This window comes from Esox lucius, chromosome 4 (genome assembly GCF_011004845.1).
Source record: "Esox lucius isolate fEsoLuc1 chromosome 4, fEsoLuc1.pri, whole genome shotgun sequence".
NCBI classification, from domain to species: Eukaryota; Metazoa; Chordata; class Actinopteri; order Esociformes; family Esocidae; genus Esox; species Esox lucius.
In genome coordinates, this window is record NC_047572.1 from 20,298,767 (window position 1) to 20,316,431 (window position 17,665).

General features: G+C 39.6%; 1 protein-coding gene across 1 annotated transcript in view; it reads left to right on the forward strand.

Annotated features, from left to right (window-relative positions):
- Window positions 1-685: 685 nt before the first annotated feature.
- Window positions 686-17,665, forward strand: part of il1rapl2 (interleukin 1 receptor accessory protein-like 2) — a 245,846-nt gene continuing 228,866 nt past the window's right edge. The window contains exon 1 of the mRNA XM_010899418.4: window positions 686-1,467. The gene's annotated coding sequence lies outside the window, so the exon portion shown is untranslated. The remainder of the gene's footprint in view (window positions 1,468-17,665) is intronic.

Genomic DNA, 17,665 nt, shown 5'->3' on the forward strand with positions numbered 1-17,665 from the left:
TTGGAATGTAGGATGTAGGCCTGTAGAGACGTAGTGCAAAGATAGTAGTGTTAGCCCCTAATGATGCCAAATTGGTTTATCACTTTAAAACACTGTCAATCACTACACACAACTTACTCCCTTCGATGATACTGGGTAAGCACACACATGTCCGTGGATAGTTGAGTGGAGAGTTCCAAGATATTTATCAGCTCCATGTATTCTTTCATTGAAGTTAGGTAGGGGCGCAGGATATCTTTAGATCTAGTCTATATATTGGTCCGGAAAAGTACCATTACAATATATACAATAACAAGATTAAGATCTGATAATTTTAACATGTATTTACACCCCATCAGAGAATGTCACAGCCTACGTTTTGCTACCATTCTACCTTCTGTCATTCCCTTCAGTGCTGAGTTATATTAAATGAAGGGGTAAATCGTCACATCATTGTTTCCCACTTTAGGCTACCTTGTGTTCTGGTTCTGTTCACGTTTACCTGACTGTATCTTCATTATTGGAAACTTTGCTTTTGTATTGTGGTAATAAAATAAAGAAAATAGTCAATAAATATTCTCTCCCTTTCTAGTGTTTTTGGCTTGTCCTTATATATGATTCCTTGCCACCACAAGGAGGCGTTAGGGGATATATTTTCCAAAAACATCGCTCCTAAACATTTATATGTTACTGTTCTCTTGCAGGAACCTACCGTTTCCGTATGCAGGTAGATTTTAAATGCAGTCTCAAAAGTGTGTTCGTAGAATCTTCACTTTTGTCAGTTAACAACACTTTCCTAGCAATCTGTTTCCCCACAGGCGCGTGGTGCTGAAGAAAAGCCTACTCAACGAGAGCCCACAGTGCCTGGATGCACGTTTAATGAGGGAGCGCGTGCGAGGGGTCTGGAACAGAACTCTTGCTGCGAGAGCAAGAGGGGACGTCGATTGCTGGAGTCTGCAAAGGCATTCCAACACGACACAAATCAGATGTGGAGCTTTTCCAATGCAATATGAGTGACTCAGCTCATGAGGGGTGAGACAGCAAGTGTAGGACCGGAGGACAGAAAGCCGTTTGCAATCCCTTGGTTCTGACAGTCCAGGATTCCGGAAAATTGAAGTTATTTTTGGCTATCCAAAGTAGAGCGAATGTTCAGAATTCTGTCGGACAAGGGGGAGGAACCGCCAAAGTAACTCAAACGAGTTAATTGTAGCCTTCTGTTGACTAATATTGGCGTCGAATATAATTGAAATAGTCTGATGTGGCTGTCCTCATTGTTTTTTATTTGACTGAAGTAACAAAATAATCAACCCCCTGCCCTTCTTTCTTGTAACAATTACATTTATTACGTGGTGATCAGACGTGAATTGGAGTGACCGTGCTGTCGCACATTTAGAAAACAAACTGAAACATACTTAAATGAGTGGAAATACTTTGTCGAAACCAGCTTCGATTTATTATCTGCATCGGTTACAGGGAATATCAAAAAAGGTGAGTGCATGATAACCTGAACTTGATAATATTTAATGTGCATCGGTTTGTGTCATTGAATGCCCGCGAATGCTTTAGAAGTTGAGAATAAGAATAATACACAAAACACGTGCATGCACCTCCCAGTACGTTGTTAATTTGTGGAAGTAGTCCCAACATGGATATGGTGATTGTTTCATTTAATTTGAATTAGAAGGGTATCCACACTGGTGTTCTGTTTGTATGGCCGTTATGTGACTGCATGAGGTGGTGGGTTTAATTATTCTGTTCGTTTATAACGATAGGGCGCACATCAATCGTGTCACCCAGAGATACGGGCTCGGTGAAGCAGTCTGTCTGGCCACATTGATTTATACAATAAAGTAACTCCATAGATCAGGTTCCGGGCTGGAGCTCGACTGCAGGCAGACTTTAACTGTCACTTTCAGCGCCGCTGTCCATCCATTTAACTCTGCTGGGCTGTGGGAAGGGAGAGCAGAGGAAACGGATCAACTGCAAATAGATGACCACAAACAGATGCGCTCGGCTCGTACGGTGCGGTTGCGTCATGTTTACCTTCTAAATATTGTATGCGCAGTTGAAATTGTGTTGGACAACTTTATTTTACAATAATGTAGTGAACCGACTGCATGCGTCTGGTGACAGGATTGTCACATCTGTCATATTTCTGATTTATATGCATGTATTAGCGGACAATTGTAGTCTAATATTGGATATGCCTATGAGTGAGTGTGTCTTGTGTAGGGGAGATGTGTGGAGGGAGATGTTTCCTTACAGCACATGTAAAACTTTATCAGTTCCTGTAGAAGGATTTGTGCTGCTGAGTCCTTCATCCTTGATTAGGGTGGCACATATTATTTCTTTTCAGTGCATGCCAATCCATCATTGAGCCAGTATCAGGTGTAGGTGTGTTAGGTATATACAAGGGGGTGGCAATGCACTGGTGAATGCAGAACAATAGTAACCTGTAGCCCTTTTAAATATATAACATTTGCTTTAAGTTAAGCTAATGTCTGAAATGTCATAGGCAACAAATTGCCAGAACAGTCCACTTTTACAGAATATGAAATATAGTATATTAAAAACTTCAGACACAAATTATATCTGAAGTGAGAATTACGTCGATCTTATGCTGAAGAATAAGTATTAAGTATTGACTAACTAACCCATATTTTATTTTAAACACTACCTGCATATTAATTCATTGAAAGGACCATAAAGATACTACAAATGATACTACAAATGTAATTCAATTACTAGATTACAACTTCATGTATTTTACTACACAGCAAAAAAAAAAATTGTAGGTTCCATACATGGTGAGAATAGATATATACAATTGTGTATATGAATTAATTAGATTTTTAATTGACCTTTTGTGCATTAGCACAGTTATGCAAACACACGCACATTTCTGCTTCTGTGTGATAACTACAGCATTACTACCACACTGTTCTTTGATCTGAGAGTATGTATCATCAGGGATGAACACACATGGCACAAATGGAGTGAGGCCAACTTTAACACTTCCTCAGGGCATGATGAGCAAGTTCCATTCTGGATTCCAGAAAGGTTATCCGACAATTTGTAATCATTTCTTTTTACTGCTCTTGGGGTGTTCGGTCAGTGTACTTCCATTTAAGTACAAACAGTTATTTTGTAGGCCGCCAAAGAAAATAAGCATAGTTAACATGAGCTGTTCACATCTCTGCTGAACTTTTTGCCCTTCTCTCTCAAAGGAAATTTAGAGAGCTTTTAGCTGCTCATTTGATAAAGTTCAAGTACAACCAGATCTATCAAGTCTTTTAGCTCATCTCATCCAATTATTCTGGCTTGATGGTAACGATGGAAGTTAGACTCTTTACTGACTCAGATCTTTTTGAGTTGTTCACTCAACTAAATGAGTCTTTTGACTCATTTCATTTGTTTGAGTCAGGAACGCCTAGAGCACAGAGGACCTCCTAACGGTGAACTGATAACTGAAGTCATAAGTTCTTCAAGCCTCTTGGTCAAATCTGTTTCAGCATAGGGGGCTTATTGCTGTCATTTGTGACTGAGAAACAATGTACATTTGTGTTTGCCAGGCATACAAATAATGAGTATAGCTTGACACATTTCAAACTAGGTCTAGTTGCCGCCGGCAGCCGCAATGGGATGAGATTGTGATCAGCTTTTGCTTGACTGCTGTGAGGATGATGAGCACATATCGTACACGAACTGCAGCAGCTCCACAAACGATTCATTCACAAGTTAATTGGGCAGAATCTCTGTGTTTGTGTTGGTTTTACAAAGCTGTGCCTCCAAAACATTGAATAGTATTTTTTTTTGCATTCATTTTTGCACCATGCACCCAATCATCCATCCTAAGCATGTCTTTTTCTTCCCTAATGCTGGCTGCGGCTTTATCTATTTTCTAACACATACATAAAACAAACCGTGGTTGGTCGGAGCACTGAGCCGGGGGGCCTCGTATGAATCCTGGAAGGGATTTGCTGCTGTTAGACTCATTGCTGCCAGCCATTCAAACAAACAATTAAATTGAACAAATCGCTCAATTGAGTTTGTTGAACAGAGCCTCTGTGTATGTTTTTGTTGTATAAAGCTTCCATAACATTCAGTCATCAATGTATTGCGTTCATTCTTGCACCATTCGTCCAATCGTTTGTTCTAAAGATGTATTTCTCTCTCGAACGCTGCCTGCGGCAAGATCTATTCTTCTTTGTGCGCATAAATCAAACAATTGTTGGTCAGGGGTACTACACGACATGGGCCATGGCATCCTTGTAGACGCAGCAGCAAGATTCAACTGGAAGTAGAAAACGGAGTAGGCATATGATAGTTTTATAAAAATGACGCTGAGACATTGGGGTCCGTGCAGAAGTTAACCGCGGTGTCCTCAGGAGAACATTCCAATACCCTGTACAGTGATGGTGGCTCCCGGGCCCTCCTACAATATCAGGCGAAACTGGTGCTAAATGAAAACAGATGGAGGCGCAAATCCCCAAGCTGTAGCAGGCTTGCCTTTGCTGTGACCATTTATCAGCGTCAACCTGTTTGTCATAAAGACTTTACTTTTCAAGGGAGGGGGAACATCCAGCGCCCGGGCAAGATCACGGCTAAAATTCTAATTTATGATATTGAATGGAGCTCTTTGGGTTTTATTGTCGCCATCTAAACCCAGGTTGAAATTAGTTTCCACCAGATGCTTTTTATTGCGTGTCAATGGACAGTGGGCCCGCGGTACTGTACCAGCACAGAACACACCGCTAACACTTTTACCTGCCTGGCGCCTTGATGCTCTGCTGACATGGTCATATGCATAATCATTTAAATGGAGTTGTCATTAGGAAGGAGACTTTGAGCGGGACGAGACTTCAAACTACAACAAGATTTGGAGGAAATTGTTTATGTAAACATAAATCACCAACCAAACTGCTGAGAAATGACTCCTCTGTGAACAGCCACTGCCTGGAACATGGTAATAGCTTTCACCAGCGGCTCAATGGAGTCACATTAATATTGTAAGCAGGCATTTATAATTAAGGTTTACATGTGCAAATCCAGTTTTGAAGCATGCTTTATAAGATCATAATACAAAATAATCTAAGATCCAAAAGGGAGAGGTTACTTAGCATTTAAATAGCCTGTGCTGTGGTGGCATCCTGGTGGGAGCAAGCCAATGCGTGAAAGATAAACATAACTGTATTATTTAATGTGCAGCACTTTTACTATGCCCACAGGACAATGTGTCAATTGAATTAGTTGAATCTGGACCTCATGGACAATATTTTGATTAATGTGCCTCTGGAGTTCTCAACTAGAAAATCAATAATCTTGAGTTCAGAAGTTTCTTGCCAAGTGATAACTGTGATTATAAGATTGATCATTTGTGAAATCATAATATTTCATAATATTATCATAATATTTTATAATTATTACAATTATGACTGGATTACACAAAACTCTTCCTCTTAATGTCATTTTTAATTATGTTGATATTTGGAAAAAATGCAGGAACATGACCTTTATACTTTTCTTTCTTATTTATTCTAAATGTTCATTGTAATACAACACTGTCAATAAGTAACAGAGCAAAGCAGGACATCAATAATGGATAACTCCATTACTCATCAAAAACCCACCGTGATGATGGTTTGCAACCTTTTGAATCTGACACCAAGATGGAGGAGGGCTGGGTTCTGGGTTGACCGGCTGTCGGTCAGACACAGCACAGCCGCGTCAGCAGCCCGGGCCAGCTCTCTAGGACTACTTCTGATGAGAGATATGGCACAGCATGACACCTAAAGTTGCAGGCCACAAAGTTAATAGCTCCAGCTCTGCAACAATGAACTAGGGCAAATGGAAGTCAGTCATTATAGCCTATAAATAGGGTGGCTAGAGGTACCACAGGAGGTCTACAGAAAGGCTGTCAATTAAAGGTGTGCTGTCTTAGGAAACATCTTTCTGCAGGCATGTCATTCTGAACCGGAGACAGGGCATTGTTGGACTCCCACGCAGGCTCACTTCTGGACCCACGCTTTCACACGATCGTCCACGGCACGTCTCGAGAGAGCATTCCTATAGAACTCATGCTCTGATTAGTTTGTACCGCCTCGCTTTTATAAACATTGTATGTGTATCTGTTATTAGGAAAATACTGTTCTGAACATCCCATCTGTAGTTATGCCAATGAATTGCACGATGCCAATTCATTAAAACATTTATAAAAAAAAACTAAAAACATTTTGCACCAGATTTCATTGTAGTTTCATGTGAATATATTAATTACAAATAAGTATGATATCAATGAGACATATGGCACTTCCATATGGGGAAGTCATGGATTCAAAGATCCTTGGAACAGGGGTAATATATGTCGGTTGCTTAGCAAAATACTTTGGCAGAGTTTGTGTTCATCCCGTAGATAAAACCAGGGTACAGCATGTCATTTAAACAGGGGTTATAACCGGCTTTGCATTCATCGCTTAATTTCAGTCATTTGTCTATGAATAGGATGAAGCAAAATCATATCACAGGCAGGAGTGCTAAAGTGGTAGACTTTGCACTGTTCTCTCTTTCACCCAATAGATTCCTTGATTTTTTGGGGGTCTTTTTTTTTATTTGAGATTTTGAAGCAGTTTTACGCATCCTTCACAGACCTCTCCATCTGCTGTGTCTTTGGCTGTTACTTCTCCTTCTTGGCTGACTCTAGGGTCGCTGAGGAACGGGGGAACAATCTGTGCAGCTTCACTCCAGTTGCCCAACCCCTATAGGGAGACAGCTTACAGCCAGAATGTTCTCCATGAATAATTCTCAAACACCTTCTCTTTCCTTTTCTCTCTGTGTCTCTCTGCCTACCCCCCCCCCCCCCCTTCAATTTCCCCCCAAAAATGTCTAACACGCCAATGAACACAGTGTTTGAATGGTTACAGTAAACCCTACTAAAAGTCATTAATTCAGCCAAACAGCAGAGATTTGGAAACTAGTTATATTTGACTATGTGGAACTGTATCCTATGTGCAGTGGTTTTTAAAAAGTTAATGAGAGGACAGTTTGCTATGTCTCTGAGGAACATTTTTACCAATACTGAGGAGCTGGAAATGATATAGTGGCCAGACAAGTAATAGTCAATAAGTCAGACGTATAACTTAAGTGAATGAAAGAGACATTATGAAAGGGAGTTCGTTGTACTTTACTGAGGTGTCATATCCAGTGGCGACCTACATGCTGCGTTGTTTGGCTTTCACCTGCCACTGAACCAACACAACTGCTAGCTTGTCTATGGTCCGTCTTCAGTATTGCTAATGTGCACTTCTGCGGCCGCCCACATTTTGTGCAGCTCCCGCTCTTCTCCGTCTTGGTGCTCTGAGGCCACTTAATAAAGAGCTAGTCTGTTGTCTGTGATTTTATTAGAAGTGGCTTAATGGTGTCATGATTTCTTCCCCCGCAACCCTACAGTATGTCACCTGGATATGCATGTCCAAGCACTGCACTGGAATAACTGTACAGTGCATACCCGAAGGACATGATCACAAGGACTTCTTGGCAAAGCCCTCTAGCTGAAACCATTATTTTTCTAAAGCTTTTCTTATGAAGTATAGCTGATTGATCTCGGGTACAAAAGCTGAACGTCCGGGAAATAATAAAATAAAACATTCCAATTCGGCTGTTAATAAGATCCTTACAACTGAACTGATGGAGTACAAGTTAATGTCAAATTAATGCAATTTAATCTTTTTATTAATGTGTTTCTGCTAATACATTTATTACAGTCAATAAGTCTGCACAAAACATAGAGAAAGATGCATATCTCTGGAGGGATTCAGGAAATAATTATCTATGTAAAAAAAAGCCCATGTAAAATCAGCAGCAAAATTAGGGCCAAATACTGTATGTTTACTGGTTGACTGACAGGGAGGCAGGCTGCATTTAGCTGTGCCATCGGTGAGATAATTGCAACCAAAGCCATATAATCATTGCTGGCTACTAATCAAGAGATTGATGTGCTGCGGAATGATTAATAGTAGGCATTTCTTTTTCTTTATGTGTGTGTGAGCAAGCATGGCTTGGACTGAGTTCACTGTTGCCTCACAGGCAACTGCTTTAGAGAAAAATCAATTTCTCCTCAGCCAGATTATTGCACAAAGCTCTTTGTAATTTAACTCTATGTTCCATGGGATGGAATGCCACTGGAATACATTATGCATACACATTTAAATTGGGGTGAGGAAGTTTTTACAATGTTGAACAAAAATGACTGTATAAAATAAATAATTCAGTTGCTCAGAGAGTTTTTGTTTAATAAGTGATTTCTTTTTCTGGTTGAAAAAGATAGGGGTCAAAATTATGGGCGTCTCTGTTTTCAATACGTTTTACTACCTCACCTTGCTAGAGTAACTGCACTGAGCCATTTTCTGCAGTGTCTTATGAGCCAAAGAACGCTTTGGGAGAGATCTTAGATGTGTTTTTGTGGCCAATTAACCATGCATTTATGGATATTGGTGTGTTTTGTGTTACTGTCTTGCTGGAAAATCCACTTACACAAGTGTCTTGTTTCCTGGCAGATCACACTAGGTTTATGACAAAAGTATCCTGGTACTGGGTAAAATTCATCATGATGTTGACCTTATCAAGCAAAGATCCGCCACCATGTTTTACAGTTATTGTGGTGTACTGTTCTGGAACTGCGTCCTCATTTTGGCACCAAACCCACCACAGGTGCACATTGCAGAGATCTCTATATTCATGTCATCCAACAAATGTAAAAGCCTAGAGTTTACAAAACATTGGCACTTCGACTGGAACAAGTGCTTTGGTCCAGTGACAGTATTTTGGGTAAAATCATTGGGGAAGCCAAGCAAGGTGAGAAGCCATAATGTGTTGTGATAGTGTTGTTTGCTCCTTAAGCAATTATTCATAGCCTCTATCACCGTGAGGCAGAGACAACAAGGAGATAGCGGTCACACGTTTGTTTTATCACAAAAACGTAGGGCAAATCTGGCTGGTAAAGTCTGTGAAGCGTTTTGCATGTAATAAACATAGTTATGTAACCTGACCCAGCATGGCGAAGCAAATTAATGTGTTTGATTTTTGACTTATATACTACTACGCCTATTGATATGATGAATTAAACCACATAAAGTTACTGTTAGTAGCTAATCAACATACTACATTAGTGTGTGTGTGTGTGTGTGTGGGTGTGTGTGTGTTGGTGTGGGTGTGTGTGTGTGTGTGTGTGGATGTGGGTGTTTTTTACCCACTCTATTGTTGAAATGCTAATTCCATCACACAGTAGACACTTATTTTGTGATGTCAAAGACAAGGCTAACGTTACCTGACTAAGCACTTGCTAACCTATATCTTCCTTTAATGGTACTGAGTATATACTTCTTTTATTTAAATAAAAATGGTTAAGACAGACCCCCAAAAAAGTAGTTGTGCCCATGCACTCAATAACTGGTTGTCCAACATTAAATGGCAGTCACTGCATCCAAATGCATACATAAGACACGTCATCCAGAAATCTTCACTTTTGACTCACCTGTGCATAGAATAATATTCCAGGAGTATTATCGAGTCATGATAGGTGCCTCTAGATGTGTTTTGTAAAACTGGAGTTTAATTTTTAAACTGCATTATGTTTAAAAAGATGGCATTATGAGCCCAACTTCAAAGGTCAAGCATGGTGGTGATAGTGAGATGTTTTGAGGATGCTTTAAGGCTCTGTGTCTTAAAGTCTCCTAGAGGAAATATAATGCGATCGGCCGCTGAGCTGAATATGAAGTTAGTTGGAATGGGATATTATTCCAGAACCAGAAGTTAATGAATCATTCCTAAAATACCCCCAAATGTTGTTGAGAGTAGGCCAAAATTTATCCAAAACAATGTGAGAGACTGCAGGAACAACTACAGGAAGTGTTAGGTTGCAGTCCTTGCAATTAAAGGTTGCCCAAACCTGTTATTGAGTGTTAGGGGACAATCCATTTTTCACAGGGGAATTGTGGTTGTCAGTTTGTCTGTGCAAGTGTAAGTCTAACCCACATTTTCAGGGGAAACTGGCTTTCCATGTCACCCATAAATATAAGCCACTGCTTTGGTCAGACAAATTAAAAACACAAGTGGGTGGTTTGCCATTGAAGTGAGAATGCATGAGCATTTCCCTGGCTCTGCTGCCCTTGTTAGGGCCAATGGACAACTTACCTCAATACCACGAAACGTTAGCAACATTTAGGCTCCAGTGGATCTTCCAGCATTCCAATTTTTTAGGGCAGCTATCTCCATACCAGAAAAGCATTGAAAATCATGTGGTTAAATTTAAAAGAGTAGACCATAAGCTGTGCAAGGAATCTTTTTTTTCTTTTTTCTTTTTTCTTAATTCTCTGACAGTGGTGTATATTTGACAGTGGTTTAAATACCACACTCCATGGCTTACAGCTGTGTATAACTACAACATGGAGCTTATTGGCTCATGAACGTCTTTGCATGGGTCTCTTTATTCCTTCTTCCTCAGAGAATTGCGTCACTGAGTTCCATTGCCCTTGTGAATATTCCGCCATTAGTAGGCTGTGTCTGAAGTGATTGAGCCCAGGCCGGGCATGATGGCTGTATGTGAGTGTTTGAATATGCCATATAGTATTGTTAATAGTTGCGTTTGTTCAGAGTTGTTCGGAAGCTGCTCAGCGCCGTGACGGAGATCTCTCCCAAGTATCCCCTCAGCCCAGGGATAATGGCCGTTCCATTCTGGTATGGGCAGGGCAGCCCAGTTAGAGGGGCAAAGTGAACATTCTGCAGCTGCTGCAGCTGTGGATGTCTCCTGTGTTACGCTCCCTGTCCTTGCGCTCCTCTTGAGCTCCCCCAAAATTAGCGCTTTCTGTAAAGGCTGAGAAGGAATAGCGTTACCTAGCTAGCTGCGGTGAGGGAGGCGAAAGAGAACGGAATGTTCTGGCAATGAGACATGGGTTAGAGCATATGTTCCTTAGTCCTCTGGCTGTATCAAGGAAATGATCTGACACAAATTATTAGTCATCTTGTTAAGGCGAGTGCTTAACCTTCCCTGGCTGGGATTAACAGGAGGGGTAGGGAATTTGGTGTGTGTATGTGTTCACATATGGCCCCTCATCCCCCCATAAACACATCTCCTGCTGAGCAGATGTTACTATTTGGCCCAACTATACATGTTAGAAATGTTGTCTTGAATTCCTCTGGATTTTCTTTGAAATGGATGAATGCAGAATATCACGCGCAGTAGGTTCTTATGTGCCTCTACTTGCTCTCATGACTGAACACAACTCACAGTAAAGCCAGACTGGAAGATAACAGCAGGAAATGGGCCTTATTATTTCTTCTTACAGCTTCTCAACAGTCTCTTGAGATGCTCTAGTAGATCAATGTCTGCATTCCCTTTCACAGAGCCAAATTAATTTTTGTTCAAATGTCACGTATTACCTGCAGCAAGCCACTTCAGATCCTGACATACATGTGTATGCATTAGGCTGCATGTGTGTGTGTGCTAGATTGTTCCAGTTTCAGTGTAAATGAATAAGCTCCCCTCAGCCATTATTTCTGCATTGACTTTGTCACATTGTAATAGAGTGTGTCATTATGCATGCAAGTGTGTTGCACCATTCAATCAAGCACATATTCATTCTCATGAAATGGTAAATACAGCAGGTTTTGAGTCTTTTCTTACAGGTAAAGACAATGCTTGACATATGCAGCTTTCAGCACCTGATATGTGGACAGCTCCACACTGCAGAAAGCAGTAGGGACAAATCTCAGTTGTTGTGCTGGCGAAGTGGATTGAAAGGTGTCATTATCGATATCACAAACAAACTAACCAATGAATAACCCACAATAGCTGTCACCAGCTTACCCACAAATAGCCCTGTCTGCTTAAGTATGTTTTCATAAATCAGGCATTGATCCCATGAAAAATAAATGATGAGGTGAATATTGAAAACAAAATGGCCAACCATATTTATGGTCTCTTTTAATTGAGTTTAAAGAACATGAGGTAGTTTGGAATGTTTTTGTCTTCAGCCTATCTGAGATTTATCAACAAGACAGCTGCTTTTTTACTCAGTTGCATACCAGTCAATTTTAAGCAACATGTAATGGCTAAAGGCTGAATTGATTCTGAATACATTATCTAAAATGAGGTCAGGGGTTTGTAACACAGACAATCAAGTGAACTAAAGCGAGTATATGACCAGAATTAAATAGGTAAAACTAATATTATTGCACATGATAGAGTAGGGTTCTCCCACCAGTTGATTGCAATCTACTAGAATCTGGCAGTTTGTTTAAGTAGCTTGTCTTTTTTTTTTTGTATTTTTCTTCTTTACATTGTTTTTCCCTGTGCGAACAGTGGTTATGAGCTTGCTTCATCTCAACCACTCCCAGAGAGTGAAGGAAAGTTAGGATTGTGACGTTTACTCCAATGCTCATAACAATCTTTGCCTAACCAAGATATTCACAGAAATCTATTCACACGGAGGATACCTAACATACCATAGCTACTATCTGGCAGTTTACCAACCATTTTATTTTACATTACATTTTATCCTCATTTTGAAAAATATGTTGGAGCTTTATTTAATTTTTCACTTTATCAAATTTGTATATTTCTTATGAAAGTTTACCCACCTGTTTCTTTTTTTACCCTTTTTTGTAAAAAAAAAGTAAGTTTCTTACTGATCCACATTTTGCGGCGAAATGAGCAGCAGCAGTAAAGAACCATCGATAGACTGGAAAATACTTTTTTATTTTGGTAGACACCCAATTTAAATGCCTGATGTTGAAAGAATGGAAATTACACAATAAATATAAAAGTCTTCCTGACCTAACAGAATGGTCTTCTACTGTGACTAAACCTTTGAGATGGACACAGAACATACACTTTAGTTTTTTCTCAGAAAAAACATCCTTTAAAAAAAATTTGAGCTGGTATTTACAGAAAACAGTGTTCTACTAAGAACCTAGGGAACAGCGTCAGGGCAGAGTAGAACAGAAGAACGTGCCTATTTGAAAGCTAGAAAATAATTAGCAGTTTGAAACTTGCTAGAATAAAGGTTGGTGTCCCCTGTAAGAGGAAATAAGATCTGTAGATCTATTTAAGAATAGGAATGAGTATATTTAATATCTTATTGACTATATATTTTTTGAGTGTTCCTATGTGAGATTGTTCCTGTTCTTTTGGTAATGAGCTATTCCTTTTGAACATGTTTATTTCTATTCTTGAGCTGAACTTATTCCGCTGAGCTCCTCAAAAAGGATTTGACATGTTCTGTGTTAATTCAAAAAATATAAAAATATCTGTGCATTTACGAAAGCTGTAAATAAATATTTGATGAACTGCATCAGCAGAAGTTGGAGTGTGTTATAAACCTTTGAACCTCACGTTTTTTGCATAGCCCACTTTAATTCTTATATGAAGGAATGGAAATAGGCCAGTGACATTTTAGTTGTCAGACTAATAATGTGTAGGCTTAGCTACAGTACATTTTCTTACAACTTTCTACAGGTAAAAGTCTGACAGCATTTTTGTTGGAAGACTTTTCGATATCACTGTCATGAAAAACATAGCAATGCGTAGGTGTTTGTGCATATGTTTCATGTCATTTCAGCATATTATTTTGTGTCATTCTTCAGCAATTTTGCTTCTTTTCAGGAGTTCTATAACTTGTTCTAGTAAAATCTTTGAATGTCTTCAAACACGATTCTGGTGGATAAAACTGATTTTTACTGCAGTTAATTTTGTTAATGTGTTTGATGTCAAATGCCATTTTGTTACATTCAAAATATCTAAAGAAATATATTGTAAATGGCTTCCTTCATTCCATTTTAACTATATGGTAATTAATTGGGTAATGTTTGTTTAGGGTGGTGATTGTTCACCCCAAGGCAATTTCCCTGTTTGAATGGTCATATCCTGCTGATGTTGTTCACATTGCTTGGCATGGTTTTAATAAGGGTTCGGATGGGAACCAGCAGTGACAGGGCCTGCCAGAGTGGAGAAAGAAAAAAGCCTGTGTGTGTTTTACCATCACATGTATTGTCATGGTGGCAGTAGGGATTGCTCTAAAGCTTTTGTCATGTGTAGGAGGAGGGCTGCAGATGGAATGCTGCCTAAAACAACATTACTATAATAGTTCCTACTGAGCTCTGACTTAACAGTTTCATTAGAATACTTTTGGTTGAGACTGTACATGCCTCGGGTAGGCTATTGTACTAATTCCCTTCCGCAACGTTCTTTACTGTTCACTCAACCCCCACTGTATGTGTTTAAGGGTTTTAAAACCCTTTATTAAAAAAGTTTCACTCAGCCATTCAATTTGTTTTAAAGGGAAAAAATGTTTTGGACTAATGATACACAGAATGTTTAAACGTATTGTGTTTTACATCTTTTGTATGAAAGAGAAGGAAAAATGCATCTTTAGTTTTTAGTGTTGAATTGGCACAGATGCAGTGTCTCATATCTCATTTGTGTCGTTTCAAATGGGAACAAGTGAAGCATAGTGGGCAGAGCCAAATGTGGGCAGGCACTTGGAAATGTACTTTGTATAGCCTAACTGCACAGAGAGGTATTCCTGAAATATGTTTTAAGAAATGTTGGGTTCTTGGAACATTTTCTCAACCAGATTAGTGTATTGGTTTCCAGAACAGCGGTTTTAAAGTGCAGATTGGTGGATCTGCATGCTTGCAACAATCAGAAAGGCCTTTATGCAGTGATAACATGGAGTAACGTAACTCGAGAACAGGAAAGCAATTTTGCTACGTGTGTTGCAATACAGCCTCCATCAGGAGAGAAAATTGTCTAACTGAAATGGCACTATTTCAGTATTTAATAGGCCTAGTTTAGCCACACAAGAGATTAGAACTATTGCTTTGAATCTATAGAGTACTTTTAATGCAATATTAGTGATATTACATGTTAAGGCTATAGTCAAGTTGTTCATACTATTCATACTAATTAACTTTAGGGTGAATAACAAAATTAAGATGATTCATTGTTGGAATAATTATCTCTTGAGTTTACTAATTAATTACCTCTTCTACATTCATATACAACCCCGTTTCCAAAAACGTTAGGAAGCTGTGTAAAATGGAAATGAGAACAGAATGCAATGGTGTGCAAATCATTTAAACCCTATATTTTATAGAGAATAATACAAAAACAACATATTCAATGTTGAAACTTGGAAATGTTATTGTTCATGAAAAATAATTGCCCATTTTGAATTTGATGCCAGCAACATGTTTAAAAAAAGCTGGGCCAGGGGCAACAAAAGACTGGAAAAGTTGTGTAATCCTAAAAAAAAAACCTGTTGGAATATCTTACAACTATTTAAGTGAATTGACAACAGGTCAGTAACATGATTGGGTATAAAAAGAACATCCCAGATAGGATGTCTTTCAGAAGTAAAGATGGGGAGGGGTTCAACCCTCTGTAATAGTCTCCGCAAATAGTGCAACATTTTATGAATAATGTTTCAATTAATGTCAATCAATCAATCAGATTTATTTTATAAAGCCCTTTTTACAACAGCAGTTGTCACAAAGTGCTTTTACAGAAACACCCGGCCTTAAACCCCAAGGAGCAAACAAAAGTAGTGTTGAATTTCAGTGGCTAGGAAAAACTCCCTAAGAACCTTGAGAGGGCCCATTTTATGAATGTAAAAGACTGGGGATCTCATCATCTTACAGTACATAATATCATTAAAACATTCTGAGAATCCATAGAATTTCTGTATGCAAGGGACAAGGACAAAAACCAATAATGGGTAACTGTGATCTTCGGGCCCTCAGCCGGCACTGCATTAAAAACAGACTTGATTTTGTAATGGAAGTCAGTGCATGGGCTTAGGAACACTTGTCTGTGAACACAGTATGCCGCAACGTTCACAAATATGCAAGTTAAAACTCTACTATGCAAAGAAGAAACTATATATAAACAAGATCCATAAACGTTGCCTGGGCCCAAGCTCATTTAAGATAGATTGAGGTGTAGTGGAAAAATGTCCTGTGGTCTGACGAATACAAATTTGAAATTATTTTTGGAAATCATGGACGACATGCCCTCTGGACTAAAGAGGAGAGGGACCATCCGACTTGTTATCAGCACACAGTTCAAAAGCCAGCATCTGTGATGGTATGGGGGTGCATTAGTGCACATGGCATGGGTGACTTGCACATCTGTGAAGGCACCATTAATTGCTGAGCATTATACAGTGGGGAGAACAAGTATTTGATACACTGCTGATTTTGCAGGTTTTCCTACTTACAAAGCATGTAAGTAATTTTTATCATAGGTACACTTCAACTGTGAAACATGGAATCTAATACAAAAATTCAGAAAATCTCATTGTATGATTTTTAAATAATAAATTTGCATTTTATTGCATGACATAAGTATTTGATCACCTACCAACCAGTAAGAATTCCGGCTCTCACAGACCTGTTAGTTTTTCTTTAAGAAGCCCTCCTGTTCTCCACTCATTACCTGCATTAACTGCACCTGTTTGAACTCGTTACCTGTATGAAAGACACCTGTCCACGCATTCAATCAAACAGACTCCAACCTCTCCATAATGGCCAAGACCAGAAAGCTGTGTAAGGACATCAAGGATAACATTGTAGACCTGCACAAGGCTGGGATGGGCTACAGGACAATAGGCAAGCAGCTTGGTGAGAAGGCAACAACTGTTGGTGCAATTATTAGAAAATGGAAGAAGTTCAAGATGACTGTAGATCTCACCTCGTGGGGCATCAATGATCATGAGGAAGGTGAGGGATCAGCCCAGAACTACATGGCAGGACCTGGTCAATGACCTGAAGAGAGCTGGGACCACAGTCTCAAAGAAAACCATTAGTAACACATTACGTCGTCATGGATTAAAAGGTCCCCCTGCTCAAGCCAGCACATGTCCAGGCCCGTCTGAAGTTTGCCAATGACCATCTGGATGATCCAGAGGAGGAATGGGAGAAGTTCATGTGGTGTGATGAGACAAAAATAGAGCTTTTTGGTCTAAACTCCACTCGCCGTGTTTGGAGGAAGAAGAAGGATGAGTACAACCCCAAGAACACCATCCCAACCGTTAAGCATAGAGGTGGAAAACATTTTTGGGGATGCTTTTCTGGAAAGGGGACAGGACGACTGCGCCGTATTTAGGGGAGGATGGATGGGGCCATGTATCGCGAGATCTTGGCCAACAACCTCCTTCCCTCAGTTAGAACATTGAAGATGGGTCGTGGCTGGGTCTTCCAGCATGACAACGACCCGAAATACACAGCCAGGGCAACTAAGTGGTGGCTCCGTAAGAAGCATCTCAAGGTCCTGGAGTGGCCTAGCCAGTCTCCAGACCTGAACCCAATAGAAAATCTTTGGAGGGAGCTATTTCCCAGCGACAGCCCTTAAACCTGAAGGATCTGGAGAAGTTCTGTATGGAGGAGTGGGCCAAAATCCCTGCTGCAGTGTGTTCAAACCTGGTCAAGAACTACAGGAAACGTATGATCTCTGTAATTGCAAACAAAGTTTTCTGTACCAAATATTAAGTTCTGCTTTTCTGATGTATCAAATACTTATCTCATGCAATAAAATGCAATCTAATTACTTAAATATTATTATGTTTTTCTGGTTTTTTTTTTTTAGATTCCGTCACTCATAGTTGAACAGTACCTATGATAAAAATTACAGACT